This window comes from Heptranchias perlo, chromosome 3 (genome assembly GCF_035084215.1).
Source record: "Heptranchias perlo isolate sHepPer1 chromosome 3, sHepPer1.hap1, whole genome shotgun sequence".
In the NCBI taxonomy this organism is placed as follows: Eukaryota; Metazoa; Chordata; class Chondrichthyes; order Hexanchiformes; family Hexanchidae; genus Heptranchias; species Heptranchias perlo.
Window position 1 is genome coordinate 106,575,772 of NC_090327.1, and position 19,546 is coordinate 106,595,317.

At 54.2% G+C, this 19,546-nt stretch overlaps 1 protein-coding gene across 2 annotated transcripts in view; it reads right to left on the minus strand.

Moving 5' to 3' along the window:
• Positions 1-19,546, minus strand: part of rttn (rotatin) — a 316,401-nt gene that overhangs the window by 271,514 nt on the left and 25,341 nt on the right. The gene's annotated exons all lie outside the window — the stretch shown is intronic.

A 19,546-nucleotide genomic window follows, 5' to 3' on the forward strand; every position in this document is an offset into this window, starting at 1 on the left:
CCCAAGGATAAGGTATACAAAATAGAGTAAGTAACCCCTTGGAAGTCAGCCAAAAAACATTGAGCTATCTATATTGTATTAATATAACAAAAACTTGCATTTATATAGTGCCTTTAACATAGTAAAACGTCCCAAGGCACTTCACAGGAGCGTGATCAAACAAAATTTCACACATAAGGAGGTATTAGGACAGATGACAAGACGTAGGTTTTAAGGAGCATCTTAAAGGAAGAGAGAGAGGTAGAGAAGGGGAGAGGTTTAGGGAGGGAATTCCAGAGCTTAGGGCCTAGGCAGCTGAAGGCACAGCCGCCAATGGTGGTGATTAAAATTGGGGATGCGCAAGAGGCCAGAATTGGAGGAGCACAGAGATCTCAGAGGGTTGTAAGGCTCGAGGAGGTTACAGAGATAGGGAGGGGCGAAGCCATGGAGGGGTTTGTAAACAAGGATGAGAATTTTAAAATCGAGGCGTTTCCGGACAGGGAGCCGATGTAGATCAGCGAGCACAGGGGTGATGGGAGAATGGGACTTGGTGCGAGTTAGGATATGGGCAGCAGAGTTTTGGATGAGCTCAAGTTTATGAAGGACGATGAGAGGCCAGCCAGAAGTCCATTGGAATGGTCCAGTCTGGAGGTAACAAAAGCATGGATGAGAGTTTCAACAGCAGATGAGCTGAGGCAGGGGCTAAGACAGGCAATGTTACTGAGGTGAAAGTAGGCAATCTTGGTGATGGAACGGATATGTGGTCAGAAGCTCATCTCAGGGTCAAATAGGACGCCAAGGTTGCCATCAGTCTGGTTCAGCCTCAGACAGCGGCCAGGGAGAGGGATGGAGTCGGTGGCTAGGGAACGGAGTTGGCAGCGGGGGCCAAAGACAATGGCTTCGATCTTCCCAATATTTAGTTAGAGGAAATTTTTGTTCATGCAGATGTCGGACAAGCAATGTGACAAACGAGAGACAGTGGAGGGGTCGAGGGAGGTGATTCTGAGGTAGAGCTGGGTGCCGTCAGTACACGTGGAATCTGATGTCGTGTTTTCAGATGATGTCGCCGAAGGGCAGCATATAGAATCGTAGAATGGTTACAGCACAGGAGGCCATTCAGCCCATCAAGCCCATGCCAGCTCTCTGCAAGAGCAATCCAGCTAGTTCCACTACTCCACCCTTTCCCCATAGCCCTGCAATTTTTTTTTCATTCAAGTACTTATCCAATTCCCTTTTGAAAGCCACGATTGAATCCACCTCCAGCACCCTTTCGGGCAGTGCATTCCAGATCATAACCACTCATTGAGTAAAAAAGTAAAAAAGTTTTCCTCATGTCACCTTTGGTTCTTTTGCTAATTACCTGAAATCTGTGTCCTCTGGCTTTCACCCCTTCTGCCAAATGGGAACAGCTTCTCTCTATGTACTTTATCTTGACCCCTCATGATTTTGAACACCTCCATCAAATCTCCTCTCAACCTTTTCTGCTCTAAGGAGAACAGCCCCAGCTTCTCCAGTCTATCCACGTAACTGAAGTCCCTCATCCCTGGAACCATTCTAGTAATTCTCTTCTGCACCTAAGGCTTTCAAATCTTTCCTAAAGTGTGGTGCCCAGAATTGGACACAATACTCCAGTTGTGGCTAAACCAGTGTTTTATGAAGGTTCAAAATAACTTCCTCGCTGTTGTACTCTATGCCTCGATTTATAAAGCCCAGGATCCTGTATACTTTTTTAACCGCTTTCTCAACCTGCCCTGCCACCTTCAGTGATTTATGCACATACACCCCCAGGTCTCTCTGTTCCTTCACCCCCTTTAGAATTGTACCCTTTAGTTCATATTGCCTCTCCTCGTTCTTCCTACTAAAATGTATCACTTTGCACTTCTCTACATTAAATTTCATCTGCCACGTGACCGCCCATTCCACCAGTCTATCTATGTCCTCTTGAAGTCCATCACTATCCTCCTCACTGTTCACTACACTTCCAAGTTTTGTGTCATCTGCAAATTTGGAAATTGTGCCCTGTACACCCAATTCATATTAATATAGATCAGTTAAAGCAGTCGTCCTAGTACTGACCCCTGGGTGAGAAATATAGATGAGAAATAAGAGGGGGCCAAGGATACATCCTTGGGGGACTTCAGATGTAACGGTGCAGGAGCGGGAAGAGAAGCCATTGCAGGTGATTCGCTGGCTACGACTAGACAGACAAGAATGGAACCAGGCGAGGGCAGTCCCACCCAGCTGGACGACGGAGGAGAGGCGCTAGAGGAGGATGGTGTGGTCAACCGTGTCAAAGGCTGCAGACAGGTCGAGAAGGATGAGGAGGGATTGTTTGTCATGTCACAGTCACATAGGATGTTATTTGTAACTTTGATAAAGCCCTTTTCAGTGCTGTGGCAGGGCGGAAACCCGATTGGAGGAATTCAAACATGGAGTTGCAGGAAAGATGGGCACGGATTTGGGAGGCAACAAAACGTTCAAGGACTTGAGAGGAAAGGGAGGTTGGAGATGGGGCGGTAGTTTGCAAGGACAGAGGCGTCGAGGGTGGGTTTTTTGAGAGGGGTGACGACAGCAGATTCGAAGGGGAGGGGGAACAGTACCTGAGGAGAGGGAACCATTAACAATATCAGCTAACATGGGGGCCAGGAAGGGAAGTTTGATGGTCAGCAGTTCAGTGGGAATAGGGTCGAGGGAGTAGGAGGTGGGTCTTATGGTCAAGATGAGCTTGAAGAGGGCATGAGGGGAGACAGGAGATTATTACTTCCTACATTCAAATTTATCATGGAAACTGCCCACGTAAACTTATCACATTGTAATTATAGCCTCCTGGCAGCGAAAGTGCTACAAGACCATCACTGGCAAATTGGGACTAGCTTAGTGGTATAAACTGGGCGACATGGACATGTTGGGCCGAAGGGCCTGTTTCCATGTTGTAACTTCTATGATTCTATGATATAATTACAGTTTAACAAGTTCACATCGGCAGTTTTCATTATAAATGCGGACATAGGAATTTCTAATGGAAACATAAAAATAAGGACAGAATGTATAACTTTAACATGGTAACTAAATTAAGCCTGCTTGCCCTAACTCAATTATCCCATGCCTTCTAACCCTGCTTCATCTGAAGACCACACTTGGTCTTGATTCCCCTTGTGCAATGCCTCAGAAGATCGACTAATATATTAAAGATCCTCCATCTGCACGCAATTCCTGTAAATTTTTCCATTATAAATTCCAATATCCACATTTAAAATAGCAACTGCCTATGTAAATTTGTCACACTGCCCCAGTAAAGGTGCCGCAGCCTCATCACTGGCAGGAGAGTGTAATTACAGTATAATGATTACTTAGCCAGTTTTGATTATCAATGTGGACACAGGAATTTATAACAAATATAAAAATAAGGACAGAACGTATGACTTTAAAAAAAGGTCATCTGCGTGCCCTGGTCCAATTATCCCCTGGCCTCTAACTGCATTTCACACGAAGACTACACCTGGTTGTGACTCCCCGTGTATAAAAACTCTCCCAAGTCGCTTTAAACTGCAATCTCATGCTCCAAATTTTGGCCCTCCATTCGCCATGATTCTTCTGCTGCTGTCGCTTTGCTCAACTGCTCCCTCAACAAAACCTTCACTGTCTTCCATCTGAGTTGATCTATGTTCTATGGCCCCCATCTTCACTCCCTCAAGTCCAAGAGGCGGAAACTTGAGCGTACCTTGGGCACAACTGGCTTAGCCATCCATTGCCAGATATAGCTTGACCATAAGCTCTACTGGGCTTCGCTCTCCTCTGCCAAAACAGACCATTATCCTAAAATCATCCTGGAAAGCAAAGATAATCTCAGGCTCCTTTTCTCTACTCCCAACCACCTCCTTAAACCCTTCTTCCCTGCCCTCTCACCCTCACCTTTAATAACATGTACCAGGAGCTCATGGATTTTTTTTGTGTCTCAAAGATAGAGACCATCTGTTCAATTGCTTCTGCTGCTTCCTCCTCTTGCCTACTAAACTAAACCTCCCACAAGTCCTTGTGTTCAGCTCCACTGGCAAGGAACATTTGTGCCACACAAGTGCCAGGCAACGACCATCTCCAACAAAAAAGCCCAACCACCTCCCCTTGCCAGAACTGAGAGGTTATATGTATCAGGAAAGATTGAATAGGCTGGGGCTCTTTTCTCTATAAAAGAGTAAACTGAGGAGTAACTTGTTGGAGGTCTTTAAGATCTTGAAAGGGTATGATAGGGCAGACGTAGAGAACTAGGGGCCATAAATATAAGATAGTTACTCATAAATTCAGTAGGGAATTCAGGAGAAACTTCTTTACCCAGAGAGTGGTTAGAATATGGAATGCGCTAAGAGCAGTTGAGGCGACCAGCATTTAAGGGGAAGCTAGATAAACACGAGGGAGAAAGGAATAGAAAGATTTGCTGATAGGGTTAGATGAAGGAGGGAGGGGGAGGCTCGTGTGGAGCATAAACACTGGCATGGACCTGTTGGGCTGAATGGCCTGTTTCTGTGCTGTACATTCTATGTAATTCTATGTAAGTCCCCCACCATTCTGGGGGTCTCCATTGACCAGAAACTCAACTGGACCAGCCACAGTATTGCAGTGGCTACTACAGCAGGTCAGAGGCACACATCTTGACTCCCCTAGACCTTCTCCACTACCGACAAGCCATAAGTTAGGAGTGTGATGGAATATTCTCCACTTGCCTGGATGGATGCAGCTCCAACACTTAAGAAGCTCAACACCATCAAAGACAAAGTGGTTTGCTTGATCGGCACCCCATCCACTAGCTTAAACACCCTCCACCACCGCTGTACCGTGGCTGCACTGTGTACCATTAACAGGGTGCACTGCAGAAAACTGTCAGGCTTCTTCAGCAGCATCTCCCTAACTCACAACCTCCACCACCTGGAAGGACAAGGGCAGCATCACCTCCAAGTCATAAGCCATCCTGACTTGGACATATATCGCCGCTCCTGCATCAAAACCCTGGAACTCCCTATTTAATAGCATCATGGGAGCACCTTCACCGCATGAACTGCAGCGGTTCAACAAGAAGGTCCACCACCACCCTCTCAAGGACAATGAGGAATAGGCAATTGCCAGCCTTGAAACAATGCCCACATCCCGAAGAATGATTGAAAAAAAAAAGTCCTGTACTCACCATGGCCGTGAACCCTTGTCTTGCTCTACCTTTTCCCCAAACTCCCCCTTTCCCTCTCCAAGCTCATCTCATCCACAAGACCTACTTCCTTAACACCACTCCCACTAAACTCCTGATCACCCAAATTGTATCGTAAATGGTTTCCTCCCCTTAGGCACTGTTCTCCTATGTTGCAAAAGTGCCGCTGTAACCCATCGACCCCTCCATCCGATCTACAAGGTTCGTGAATGTGCTGTTATTTCTCAAATCCGTATCCATTTCTCCCAAAATTTCCACCCCTCCCATGGCACCAAAGCGGCCCTCGCCAAAAAGTCACAAAGGCATTCTCTAAGATTGTGCTGCATTATTCCCCCTCAGCCTCCTTGACCTCTCTGCAACCTTCAACGCAATCATATAATTCTCCCCCAAATTTCTGCTCTGTTGTGCAGCTTGGTGGGACTGCCCTCCCTTGGTTCCACTCTAACCTGGTCCATTATAGCCAATGCATCTCCAACAATGGCTTCTCTTCCCATCCCCACGCCATCAGCTCCGAAGTCCCCCAGGGATTCATCCTTGGCACCCTTCTTTTCTTCTATATGCTGGTTCTTGACAACATCATCCAGTCATGGGACCAGCTTCCACATACATGCCAATGACATCCAGCTCTATCTCACTGCCCCTGTGCTGTCAGACTCCTCGTCCTACATTCAGTCTTGGATGAATCATAACTTCCTCCAGCTAAACATTGGGAAGACTGAAGTCACTGTCTTTTGCTCCGATCATAAACTCCATACCCTTGTGATCGACTCCATCCTCCCTCCTGGATACTGTCTCAGGCAGTGCAGTTTACAATCTCGACATTCTATTCGACCCCGAGCTGAGCTTCTGACCTCATAGCTTCTCCATCAAAAAGATCACCTGCTTCCACCTCTGTAATATCGCCTAGCTCAGTTTATCTAAAATCCTTATTTATGACTTTGTCATCTCCAGACTCGATACCCCAATGCTTTCCTAACTGGCCATCCACCCTTCATCCTTCTTAAACTTTGGCTCATCCAAATTGCCTATATCCTATCCCACACCAATTCCTGCTCACCTTTCACCCCCTGGTTCCCTAATGTTTTCAAATTTAAACTTCTCATTGTGTTTAAATCCTCCATGGCATCGCCGTTCCCTATCTTTTTAACCTCCTCCAGCCCGACAACATCTCCCCAAACTCGATGTTCCTCTGATATTGGTCTCTTGTGCATCCCGCATTCCATTTTTTAAAATCCGTTCATGGGGTGTTGGCGTCGCTGGCAAGGCCTGCATTTATTGCCCATCCCTAATTGCCCTTGAGAAGGTGGTGGTGAGCCACCTTCTTGAACCGCTGCAGTCCGTGTGGTGAAGGTTCTCCCACAGTGCTATTCGGAAGGGAGTTCCAGGATTTTGACCCAGCGACGATGAAGGAACGGCGATATATTTCCAAGTCGAGATGGTGTGTGACTTGGAGGGGAACATGCAGGCGGTGTTGTTCCCATGTGCCTGCTGCCCTTGTCCTTCTAGGTGGTAGAGGTCACGGATTTGGGAGGTGCTGTCGAAGAAGCCTTGGCGAGTTGCTGCAGTGCATCCTGTGGATGATACACACTGCAGCCACGGTGCGCCGGTGGTGAAGGGAGTGCATGTTTAGGGTAGTGGATGAGGTGCCAATCATGCGGGCTGCTTTGTCTTGGATGGTGTCGAGCTTCGAGTGTTGTTGGAGCTGCACTCATCCAGGCAAGTGGGGATGGCCTTAGCGAGGTGTTCGTCGTCATCGATGACATGTTGAAGGCTGCGGAGAACATGGTGTAGTTTCTCCGCTCCAGGGAAGTACAGGACGACGAAGGGTACTCTGCCATCCCCACGCCTCCACTGCTCGCCTTTAAACAGCCACCCAACCTCAAACAGACCATCGTTCGCAGCAAGTTACCCAGTTTTCAGGAGAACAGCGTCCACGACACCACACAACCCTGCCACGGCAACCTCTGCAAGACTTGCCAGATCATCGACACGGATACCACCATCACACGAGAGGACACCACCCACCAGGTACATGGTTCATACTCCTGTGACTCGGCCAACGTTGTTTACCTCATACGTTGCAGGAAAGGATGCCCCGGAGCATGGTACATTGGCGAGACCATGCAGACGCTGCGACAACGGATGAACGGACACCGCGCAACAATCGCCAAACAGGAGGGTTCCCTCCCAGTCGGGGAACACTTTAGCAGTCAAGGACATTCAGCCACCGATCTTCGGGGAAGCGTTCTCCAAGGCGGCCTTCGAGACACACGACAACGCAAAATCGTCGAGCAGAAGTTGATAGCCAAGTTCCGCACCCATGAGGACGGCCTCAACCGGGATCTTGGGTTCATGTCACGCTACACGTAACCCCACCAGCAAAAAGGGGGAAAAAATTTATATGTTTTTTAAAATTCTCTCTCTCTCTCTCTCTGCCATTTTGAGTTTCTTTCTGCCTGCCTGTGTAAAAGACACAATGTATATCGAGTGTACTGGGACGTGCTGTTCTCCGTGACTGGCCTGTTTGAATAACAACGACACCTTTTGATTGGTGTGATGCTGTCCCAACATCGTATAAGATATGCGATTTGAGAACCTTTTCATTCATTCATCTGACGAAGGAGATAATCTCCGAAAGCTTGTGATTTTAAAATAAATTTGTTGGACTATAACCTGGTGTTGTAAGATTCCTTACATTTGTCCACCCCAGTCCATCACCGGCATCTCCACATTGATGGATATAGTCATTGCCTGGCACTTGTCTGGCACGAATGTTACTTGCCACTTATCAGCTCAAGCCTGGATGTTGTCCAGGTCTTGCTGCATGCGGGCACGGACTGCTCCATTATCTGAGGGGTTGCGAATGGAACTGAACACTGTGCAATCATCAGCGAACATCCCCACTGCCCCACCGCTGGCAGCTGTCCTTTCAGCCCTCCTTAACCCGCCTACTCCTCTTCATCCCTCTTTTAAGATTCTCCTTAAAACCCAATACTTTTGGTCACTCCTCCGAATTTCGCCTTCTTTAGCAGTCTCCATTTTCCTTACGCCTCGGCAAAGTACCTTGGGACCAAGGATGGAGGTGAATCACAGCTGTAGCGGTGTCGTGTCAAATGGAGGACCAAAGACCAGACATTTGGAAGTTTGAAAGTGCAGTTTTACGCAACTTGAGATTGGTGGGGTGGGGGGGGTGGGGCGGGAAGAGAGAAGAGTTGTTTTATTCCAGGGACAGATGCAGAAGGAAGTGTGATTGAAAACGGGTAGGGGAACGTGGGTGGGAAGGGATATAAAGAAATGGTTGGAAATGGCCTTGTCAGTGATCAGGCCCGCAGGTTACACAGCTCAAGGAAATGGCAAGGACAAGGAGGTGGACGACAGAGTGTATATGGTAGAAAAGGTTTAGCGAGGACAGAAGGGTAGTGAGTTTAGAGGAGAGAGGGAAAGGGGAACCAAGATGGAAATTGAAATCATCGAGGATGAGCAGTTGCTCAGACACACTCCCCACTACACGGGGACACTGGAGTATACAGGGACACACTCCCCACGACACGGGGACACTGGAGTATACAGGGACACACTCCCCACTACACCGGGACACTGGAGTATACAGGGACACACTCCCCACGACACCGGGACACTGCAGTATACAGGGACACCATCCCCACGACACGGGGACACTGCAGTATACAGGGACACCATCCCCACTACAACGGGACACTGCAGGACACAGGGACACACTCCCCACGACACCGGGACACTGCAGAAAACAAGGGCACACTTCCCACGACACGGGGACACTGGAGGATACAGGGACACACTCCCCACTACACCGGGACACTGGAGTATACAGGGACACACTCCCCACGACACCGGGACACTGCAGTATACAGGGACACCATCCCCACTACACGGGGACACTGCAGTATACAGGGACACCATCCCCACTACACGGGGACACTGCAGTAGACAGGGACACCATCCCCACTACACCGGGACACTGCAGGACACAGGGACACACTCCCCACGACACCGGGACACTGCAGTATACAAGGGCACACTTCCCACGACACGGGGACACTGGAGGATACAGGGACACACTCCCCACTACACCGGGACACTGGAGAATACGGGGACACACTCCCCACTACATGGTGAAACTGCAGTATACCGGGACACTGGAGTACACAGGGACACAGGAGCATACAGGGACACACTCCCCACTACACCGGGACACTGCAGTATACGGGGACACACTCCCCACTACACCGGGACACTGCAGTATACGGGGACACACTCCCCAATACACGGGGACACTGGAGTATACAGGGACACACTCCCCACTACACGGGGACACGGGAGTATACAGGGACACACTCCCCACTACACCGGGACACTGCAGTATATGGGGACACACTCCCCACTACACGGGGACACTGGAGTATACAGGGACACACTCCCCACTGCACCGGGACACTGGAGTATACAGGGACACTCCCCACTACACCGGGACACTGCAGTATACGGGGACACACTCCCCACGACACCGGGACACTGCAGTATACAGGGACACTCCCCACTACACCGGGACACTGCAGTATACGGGGGCACACTCCCCACTACACCGGGACACTGCAGTATACGGGGACACACTCCCCACAACACCGGGACACTGGAGTGTTCAGGGACACACTCCCCACTACACGGGGACACTGCAGTATACAGGGACACACTCCCCACGACACCGGGACACTGGAGTATCCAGTGACACACTCCCCACTGCACCGGGACACTGGAGTATCCAGTGACACACTCCCCACTGCACCGGGACACTGGAGTATACAGGGACACACTCCCCACTGCACCGGGACACTGGAGTATACGGGGACACACTCCCCACTACATGGGGACACTGCAGTATACAGGGACACCATCCCCACGACATGGGGACACTGCAGTATACAGGGACACCATCCCCACTACACCGGGACACTGCAGTACACAGGGACACACTCCCCACGACACCGGGACACTGCAGTATACAAGGGCACACTTCCCACGACACGGGGACACTGGAGGATACAGGGACACACTCCCCACTACACCGGGACACTGGAGTATACGGGGACACACTCCCCACGACACGGGGACACTGCAGTATACGGGGACACACTCCCCACGACACCAGGACACTGGAGAATACGGGGACACAATCCCCACTACACGGTGACACTGCAGTATACAGGGACACACTCCCCACAACACGGGGACACTGGAGTATACAGGGACACACTCCCCACTACACCGGGACACTGCAGTATACAGGGACACACTCCCCACTACACGGGGACACTGCAGTATACGGGGACACACTCCCCACTGCACGGGGACACTGGAGTATACAGGGACACACTCCCCACTACACGGGGACACTGCAGTATACGGGGACACACTCCCCACTACACCGGGACACTGCAGTATACAGGGACACACTCCCCACTACACGGGGACACTGGAGTATACAGGGACACACTCCCCACTACACGGGGACACTGGAGTATACAGGGACACACTCCCCACGACACCGGGACACTGCAGTATATGGGGACACACTCCACACGACACGGGGACACTGGAGTATACAGGGACACACTCCCCACTGCACCGGGACACTGGAGGATACAGGGACACGTTCCCCACTACACCGGGACACTGCAGTATACGGGGACACACTCCTCACGACACCGGGACACTGCAGTATACAGGGACACTCCCCACTACACCGGGACACTGCAGTATACGGGGGCACACTCCCCACTACACCGGGACACTGCAGTATACGGGGACACACTCCCCACAACACCGGGACACTGGAGTGTTCAGGGACACACTCCCCACTACACGGGGACACTGCAGTATACAGGGACACACTCCCCACGACACCGGGACACTGGAGTATCCAGTGACACACTCCCCACTGCACCGGGACACTGGAGTATACAGGGACACACTCCCCACTACACGGGGACACTGGAGTATTCAGGGACACACTCCCCACTACACCGGGACACTGGAGTATACGGGGACACACTCCCCACTACACCGGGACACTGCAGTATACGGGGACACACTCCCCACTACACCGGGACACTGCAGTACACAGGGACACACTCCCCACCACACCGGGACACTGGAGTATACAGGGACACACTCCCCACTACACCGGGACACTGGAGTATACAGGGACACACTCACCACTACACTGGGACACTGGAGTATACAGGGACACACTCCCCACTGCACCGGGACACTGGAGTATACAGGGACACTCCCCACTACACAGGAACACTGGAGTATACAGGGACACACTCCCCACCACACAGGGACACTGCAGTATACGGGGACACACTCCCCACCACACAGGGACACTGCAGCACACAGGGACACACTCCCCACTACACCGGGCACTGGTGTATACAGGGACACACTCCCCACTACACCGGGACACTGGAGTATACAGGGACACACTCCCCACTACACCGGGACACTGTAGTATACAGGGACACACTCACCACAACACTGGGACACTGGAGTATACAGGGACACACTCCCCACTGCACCGGGACACTGGAGTATACAGGGACACTACCCACTACACAGGAACACTGGAGTATACAGGGACACACTCCCCACCACACAGGGACACTGCAGTATACGGGGACACACTCCCCACCACACAGGGACACTGCAGCACACAGGGACACACTCCCCACTACACCGGGCACTGGAGTATACAGGGACACACTCCCCACTACACCGGGACACTGGAGTATACGGGGACACACTCCCCACCACACAGGGACACTGCAGCACACAGGGACACACTCCCCACTACACCGGGCACTGGTGTATACAGGGACACACTCCCCACTACACCGCGATACTGCAGTATACAGGGACACACTCCCCACCACATCGGGACACTGGAGTATCCAGGGACACACTCCCCACGACACCGGGACACTGCAGTATACAGGGACACACTCCCCACTACACCGGGACACTGGAGTATACGGGGACACACTCCCCACGACACGGGGACACTGGAGTATAAAGGGGCACACTCCGCACTACACCGGGACACTGCAGGATACAGGGACACACTCCCCACTACAAGGGGACACTGCAGTATACGGGGACACACTCCCCACTACACAGGGACACTGGAGTATACAGGGACACACTCCCCACTACACCGGGACACTGGAGTATCCAGGGACACACTCCCCACTACACCGGGACACTGGAGTATACAGGGACACTCCCCACTACACCGGGACACTGGAGTATACAGGGACACACTCCCCACAACACCGGGACACTGGAGTATACGGGGACACACTCCCCACGACACGGGGACACTGGAGTATACGGGGACACACTCCCCACGACACGGGGACACTGGAGGATACAGGGACACACTCCCCACTACACCGGGACACTGGAGTATACGGGGACACACTCCCCACGACACGGGGACACTGCAGGACACGGGGACACACTCCCCACGACACCAGGACACTGGAGAATACGGGGACACACTCCCCACGACACGGGGACACTGGAGTATACGGGGACACACTCCCCACGACACGGGGACACTGCAGTATACGGGGACACACTCCCCACGACACCAGGACACTGGAGAATACGGGGACACACTCCCCACTACATGGTGAAACTGCAGTATACCGGGACACTGGAGTACACAGGGACACAGGAGCATACAGGGACACACTCCCCACTACACCGGGACACTGCAGTATACGGGGACACACTCCCCACTACACCGGGACACTGCAGTATACGGGGACACACTCCCCAATACACGGGGACACTGGAGTATACAGGGACACACTCCCCACTACACGGGGACACGGGAGTATACAGGGACACACTCCCCACTACACCGGGACACTGCAGTATATGGGGACACACTCCCCACTACACGGGGACACTGGAGTATACAGGGACACACTCCCCACTGCACCGGGACACTGCAGGAAACGGGGACACACTCCCCACGACACCGGGACACTGCAGTATACGGGGACACACTCCCCACGACACCGGGACACTGCAGTATACAGGGACACTCCCCACTACACCGGGACACTGCAGTATACGGGGGCACACTCCCCACTACACCGGGACACTGCAGTGTACGGGGACACACTCCCCACAACACCGGGACACTGGAGTGTTCAGGGACACACTCCCCACTACACGGGGACACTGCAGTATACAGGGACACACTCCCCACGACACCGGGACACTGGAGTATCCAGTGACACACTCCCCTCTGCACCGGGACACTGGAGTATACAGGGACACACTCCCCACTGCACCGGGACACTGGAGTATACGGGGACACACTCCCCACTACATGGGGACACTGCAGTATACAGGGACACCATCCCCACGACATGGGGACACTGCAGTATACAGGGACACCATCCCCACTACACCGGGACACTGCAGTACACAGGGACACACTCCCCACGACACCGGGACACTGCAGTATACAAGGGCACACTTCCCACGACACGGGGACACTGGAGGATACAGGGACACACTCCCCACTACACCGGGACACTGGAGTATACGGGGACACACTCCCCACGACACGGGGACACTGCAGTATACGGGGACACACTCCCCACGACACCAGGACACTGGAGAATACGGGGACACACTCCCCACTACACGGTGACACTGCAGTATACAGGGACACACTCCCCACAACATGGGGACACTGGAGTATACAGGGACACACTCCCCACTACACCGGGACACTGCAGTATACAGGGACACACTCCCCACTACACGGGGACACTGCAGTATACGGGGACACACTCCCCACTGCACGGGGACACTGGAGTATACAGGGACACACTCCCCACTACACGGGGACACTGCAGTATACGGGGACACACTCCCCACTACACCGGGACACTGCAGTATACAGGGACACACTCGCCACTACACGGGGACACTGGAGTATACAGGGACACACTCCCCACTACACGGGGACACTGGAGTATACAGGGACACACTCCCCACGACACCGGGACACTGCAGTATATGGGGACACACTCCACACTACACGGGGACACTGGAGTATACAGGGACACACTCCCCACTGCACCGGGACACTGGAGGATACAGGGACACGTTCCCCACTACACCGGGACACTGCAGTATACGGGGACACACTCCTCACGACACCGGGACACTGCAGTATACAGGGACACTCCCCACTACACCGGGACACTGCAGTATACGGGGACACACTCCCCACAACACCGGGACACTGGAGTGTTCAGGGACACACTCCCCACTACACGGGGACACTGCAGTATACAGGGACACACTCCCCACGACACCGGGACACTGGAGTATCCAGTGACACACTCCCCACTGCACCGGGACACTGGAGTATACAGGGACACACTCCCCACTACACGGGGACACTGGAGTATTCAGGGACACACTCCCCACTACACCGGGACACTGGAGTATACGGGGACACACTCCCCACTACACCGGGACACTGCAGTATACGGGGACACACTCCCCACTACACCGGGACACTGCAGTACACAGGGACACACTCCCTACTACACGGGGACACTGGAGTATACAGGGACACACTCCCCACCACACCGGGACACTGGAGTATACAGGGACACACTCCCCACTACACCGGGACACTGGAGTATACAGGGACACACTCACCACTACACTGGGACACTGGAGTATACAGGGACACACTCCCCACTGCACCGGGACACTGGAGTATACAGGGACACTCCCCACTACACAGGAACACTGGAGTATACAGGGACACACTCCCCACCACACAGGGACACTGCAGTATACGGGGACACACTCCCCACCACACAGGGACACTGCAGCACACAGGGACACACTCCCCACTACACCGGGCACTGGTGTATACAGGGACACACTCCCCACTACACCGGGACACTGGAGTATACAGGGACACACTCCCCACTGCACCGGGACACTGTAGTATACAGGGACACACTCACCACAACACTGGGACACTGGAGAAACAGGGACACACTCCCCACTGCACCGGGACACTGGAGTATACAGGGACACTACCCACTACACAGGAACACTGGAGTATACAGGGACACACTCCCCACCACACAGGGACACTGCAGTATACGGGGACACACTCCCCACCACACAGGGACACTGCAGCACACAGGGACACACTCCCCACTACACCGGGCACTGGAGGATACAGGGACACACTCCCCACTACACCGGGACACTGGAGTATACGGGGACACACTCCCCACCACACAGGGACACTGCAGCACACAGGGACACACTCCCCACTACACCGGGCACTGGTGTACACAGGGACACACTCCCCACTACACCGCAATACTGCAGTATACAGGGACACACTCCCCACCACATCGGGACACTGGAGTATACAGGGACACACTCCCCACAACACGGGGACACTGGAGTATATGGGGACACGCTCCCAACTACACCGGGACACTGGAGTATCCAGGGACACACTCCCCACGACACCGGGACACTGCAGTATACAGGGACACACTCCCCACTACACCGGGACACTGGAGTATACGGGGACACACTCCCCACGACACGGGGACACTGGAGTATAAAGGGGCACACTCCGCACTACACCGGGACACTGCAGGATACAGGGACACACTCCCCACTACAAGGGGACACTGCAGTATACGGGGACACACTCCCCACTACACAGGGACACTGGAGTATACAGGGACACACTCCCCACTACACCGGGACACTGGAGTATCCAGGGACACACTCCCCACTACACCGGGACACTGGAGTATACAGGGACACTCCCCACTACACCGGGACACTGGAGTATACAGGGACACACTCCCCACAACACCGGGACACTGGAGTATACGGGGACACACTCCCCACGACACGGGGACACTGGAGTATACGGGGACACACTCCCCACGACACGGGGACACTGGAGTATACGGGGACAGACTCCCCACTACACCGGGACACTGGAGTACACAGGGACACACTCCCCACGACACGGGGACACTGGAGTATACAGGGACACACTCCCCACCACACCGGGACACTGGAGTATACAGGGACACACTCCCCACTACACCGGGACACTGGAGTGCACAGGGACACACTCCCCACTACACCGAGACACTGCAGTACACGGGGACACACTCCCCACGACACCGGGACACTGGAGAATACGCGGACACACTCCCCACTGCACCGGGACACTGGAGGATACAGGGACACACTCCCCACGACACGGGGAAACTGGAGTATACAGGGACACACTCCCCACGACACCGGGACACTGCAGTATACGGGGACACACTCCCCACGACACGGGGACACTGGAGTATACAGGGACACAGTCCCCACACCGGGACACTGGAGTATACGGGGACACAGTCCCCACTACACCGGGACACTGCAGGATACAGGGACACACTCCCCACTACACGGGGACACTGCAGTACACAGGGACACACTCCCCACGACACGGGGACACTGCAGTACACGGGGACACACTCCCCACGACACGGGGACACTGCAGTATACGGGGACACACTCCCCACTACACGGGGACACTGGAGTACACAGGGACACACTCCCCACAACACCGGGACACTGCAGTATACGGGGACACACTCCCCACTACACCGGGACACTGCAGTATACGGGGACACACTCCCCACTACACCGGGACACTGGAGGATACGGGGACACACTCCCCACGACACGGGGACACTGGAGTATACAGGGACACACTCCCCACTACACCGGGACACTGCAGTATACAGGGACACTCCCCACTACACCGGGACACTGCAGTATACGGGGGCACACTCCCCACTACACCGGGACACTGCAGTATACGGGGACACACTCCCCACAACACCGGGACACTGGAGTGTTCAGGGACACACTCCCCACGACACCGGGACACTGGAGTATCCAGTGACACACTCCCCACTGCACCGGGACACTGGAGTATACAGGGACACACTCCCCACGACACGGGGACACTGGAGTATTCAGGGACACACTCCCCACTACACCGGGACACTGGAGTATACGGGGACACACTCCCCACTACACCGGGACACTGCAGTATACGGGGACACACTCCCCACTACACCGGGACACTGCAGTACACAGGGACACACTCCCTACGACACGGGGACACTGGAGTATACAGGGACACACTCCCCACTACACCGGAACACTGGAGTATACAGGGACACACTCCCCACTACACCGGGACACTGGAGTATACAGGGACACACTCACCACTACACTGGGACACTGGAGTATACAGGGACACACTCCCCACTGCACCGGGACACTGGAGTATACAGGGACACTCCCCACTACACAGGAACACTGCAGCACACAGGGACACATTCCCCACTACACCGGGCACTGGTGTATACGGGGACACACTCCCCACTACACGGGGACACTGGAGTATAAAGGGGACACACTCCGCACTACACCGGGACACTGCAGGATACAGGGACACACTCCCCACTACAAGGGGACACTGCAGTATACGGGGACACACTCCCCACTACACAGGGACACTGGAGTATACAGGGACACACTCCCCACTACACCGGGACACTGGAGTATCCAGGGACACACTCCCCACTACACCGGGACACTGGAGTATACAGGGACACTCCCCACTACACCGGGACACTGGAGTATACAGGGACACACTCCCCACAACACCGGGACACTGGAGTATACGGGGACACACTCCCCACGACACGGGGACACTGGAGTATACGGGGACAGACTCCCCACTACACCGGGACACTGGAGTACACAGGGACACACTCCCCACGACACGGGGACACTGGAGTATACAGGGACACACTCCCCACCACACCGGGACACTGGAGTACACAGGGACACACTCCCCACTACACCGGGACACTGGAGTGTACAGGGACACACTCCCCACTACACCGGGACACTGCAGTACACGGGGACACACTCCCCACGACACCGGGACACTGGAGAATACGCGGACACACTCCCCACTACACGGGGACACTGCAGTATACAGGGACACACTCCCAACTACACGGTGACACTGCAGTATACGGGGACACACTCCCCACCACACCGGGACACTGGAGTATATAGGGACACACTCCCCACTGCACCGGGACACTGCAGTACACGGGGACACTCTCCCCACTACACCGGGACACTGGAGTATACAGGGACACACTCCCCACGACACGGGCAAACTGGAGTATACAGGGACACACTCCCCACGACACCGGGACACTGCAGTATACGGGGACACACTCCCCACGACACGCGGTCACTGGAGTATACAGGGACACAGTCCCCACACCGGGACACTGGAGTATACGGGGACACAGTCCCCACTACACCGGGACACTGCAGTATACAGGGACACACTCCCCACTACACGGGGACACTGCAGTACACAGGGACACACTCCCCACGACACGGGGACACTGCAGTACACGGGGACACACTCCCCACGACAGGGGGACACTGCAGTATACGGGGACACACTCCCCACTACACGGGGACACTGGAGCACACGGGGACACACTCCCCACGACACCGGGACACTGGAGAATACGCGGACACACTCCCCACTACACGGGGACACTGCAGTATACAGGGACACACTCCCAACTACACGGTGACACTGCAGTATACGGGGACACACTCCCCACCACACCGGGACACTGGAGTATATAGGGACACACTCCCCACTGCACCGGGACACTGCAGTACACGGGGACACTCTCCCCACTACACCGGGACACTGGAGTATACAGGGACACACTCCCCACGACACGGGCAAACTGGAGTATACAGGGACACACTCCCCACGACACCGGGACACTGCAGTATACGGGGACACACTCCCCACGACACGCGGTCACTGGAGTATACAGGGACACAGTCCCCACACCGGGACACTGGAGTATACGGGGACACAGTCCCCACTACACCGGGACACTGCAGTATACAGGGACACACTCCCCACTACACGGGGACACTGCAGTACACAGGGACACACTCCCCACGACACGGGGACACTGCAGTACACGGGGACACACTCCCCACGACAGGGGGACACTGCAGTATACGGGGACACACTCCCCACTACACGGGGACACTGGAGCACACAGGGACACACTCCCCACAACACCGGGACACTGCAGTATACGGGGACACACTCCCCAC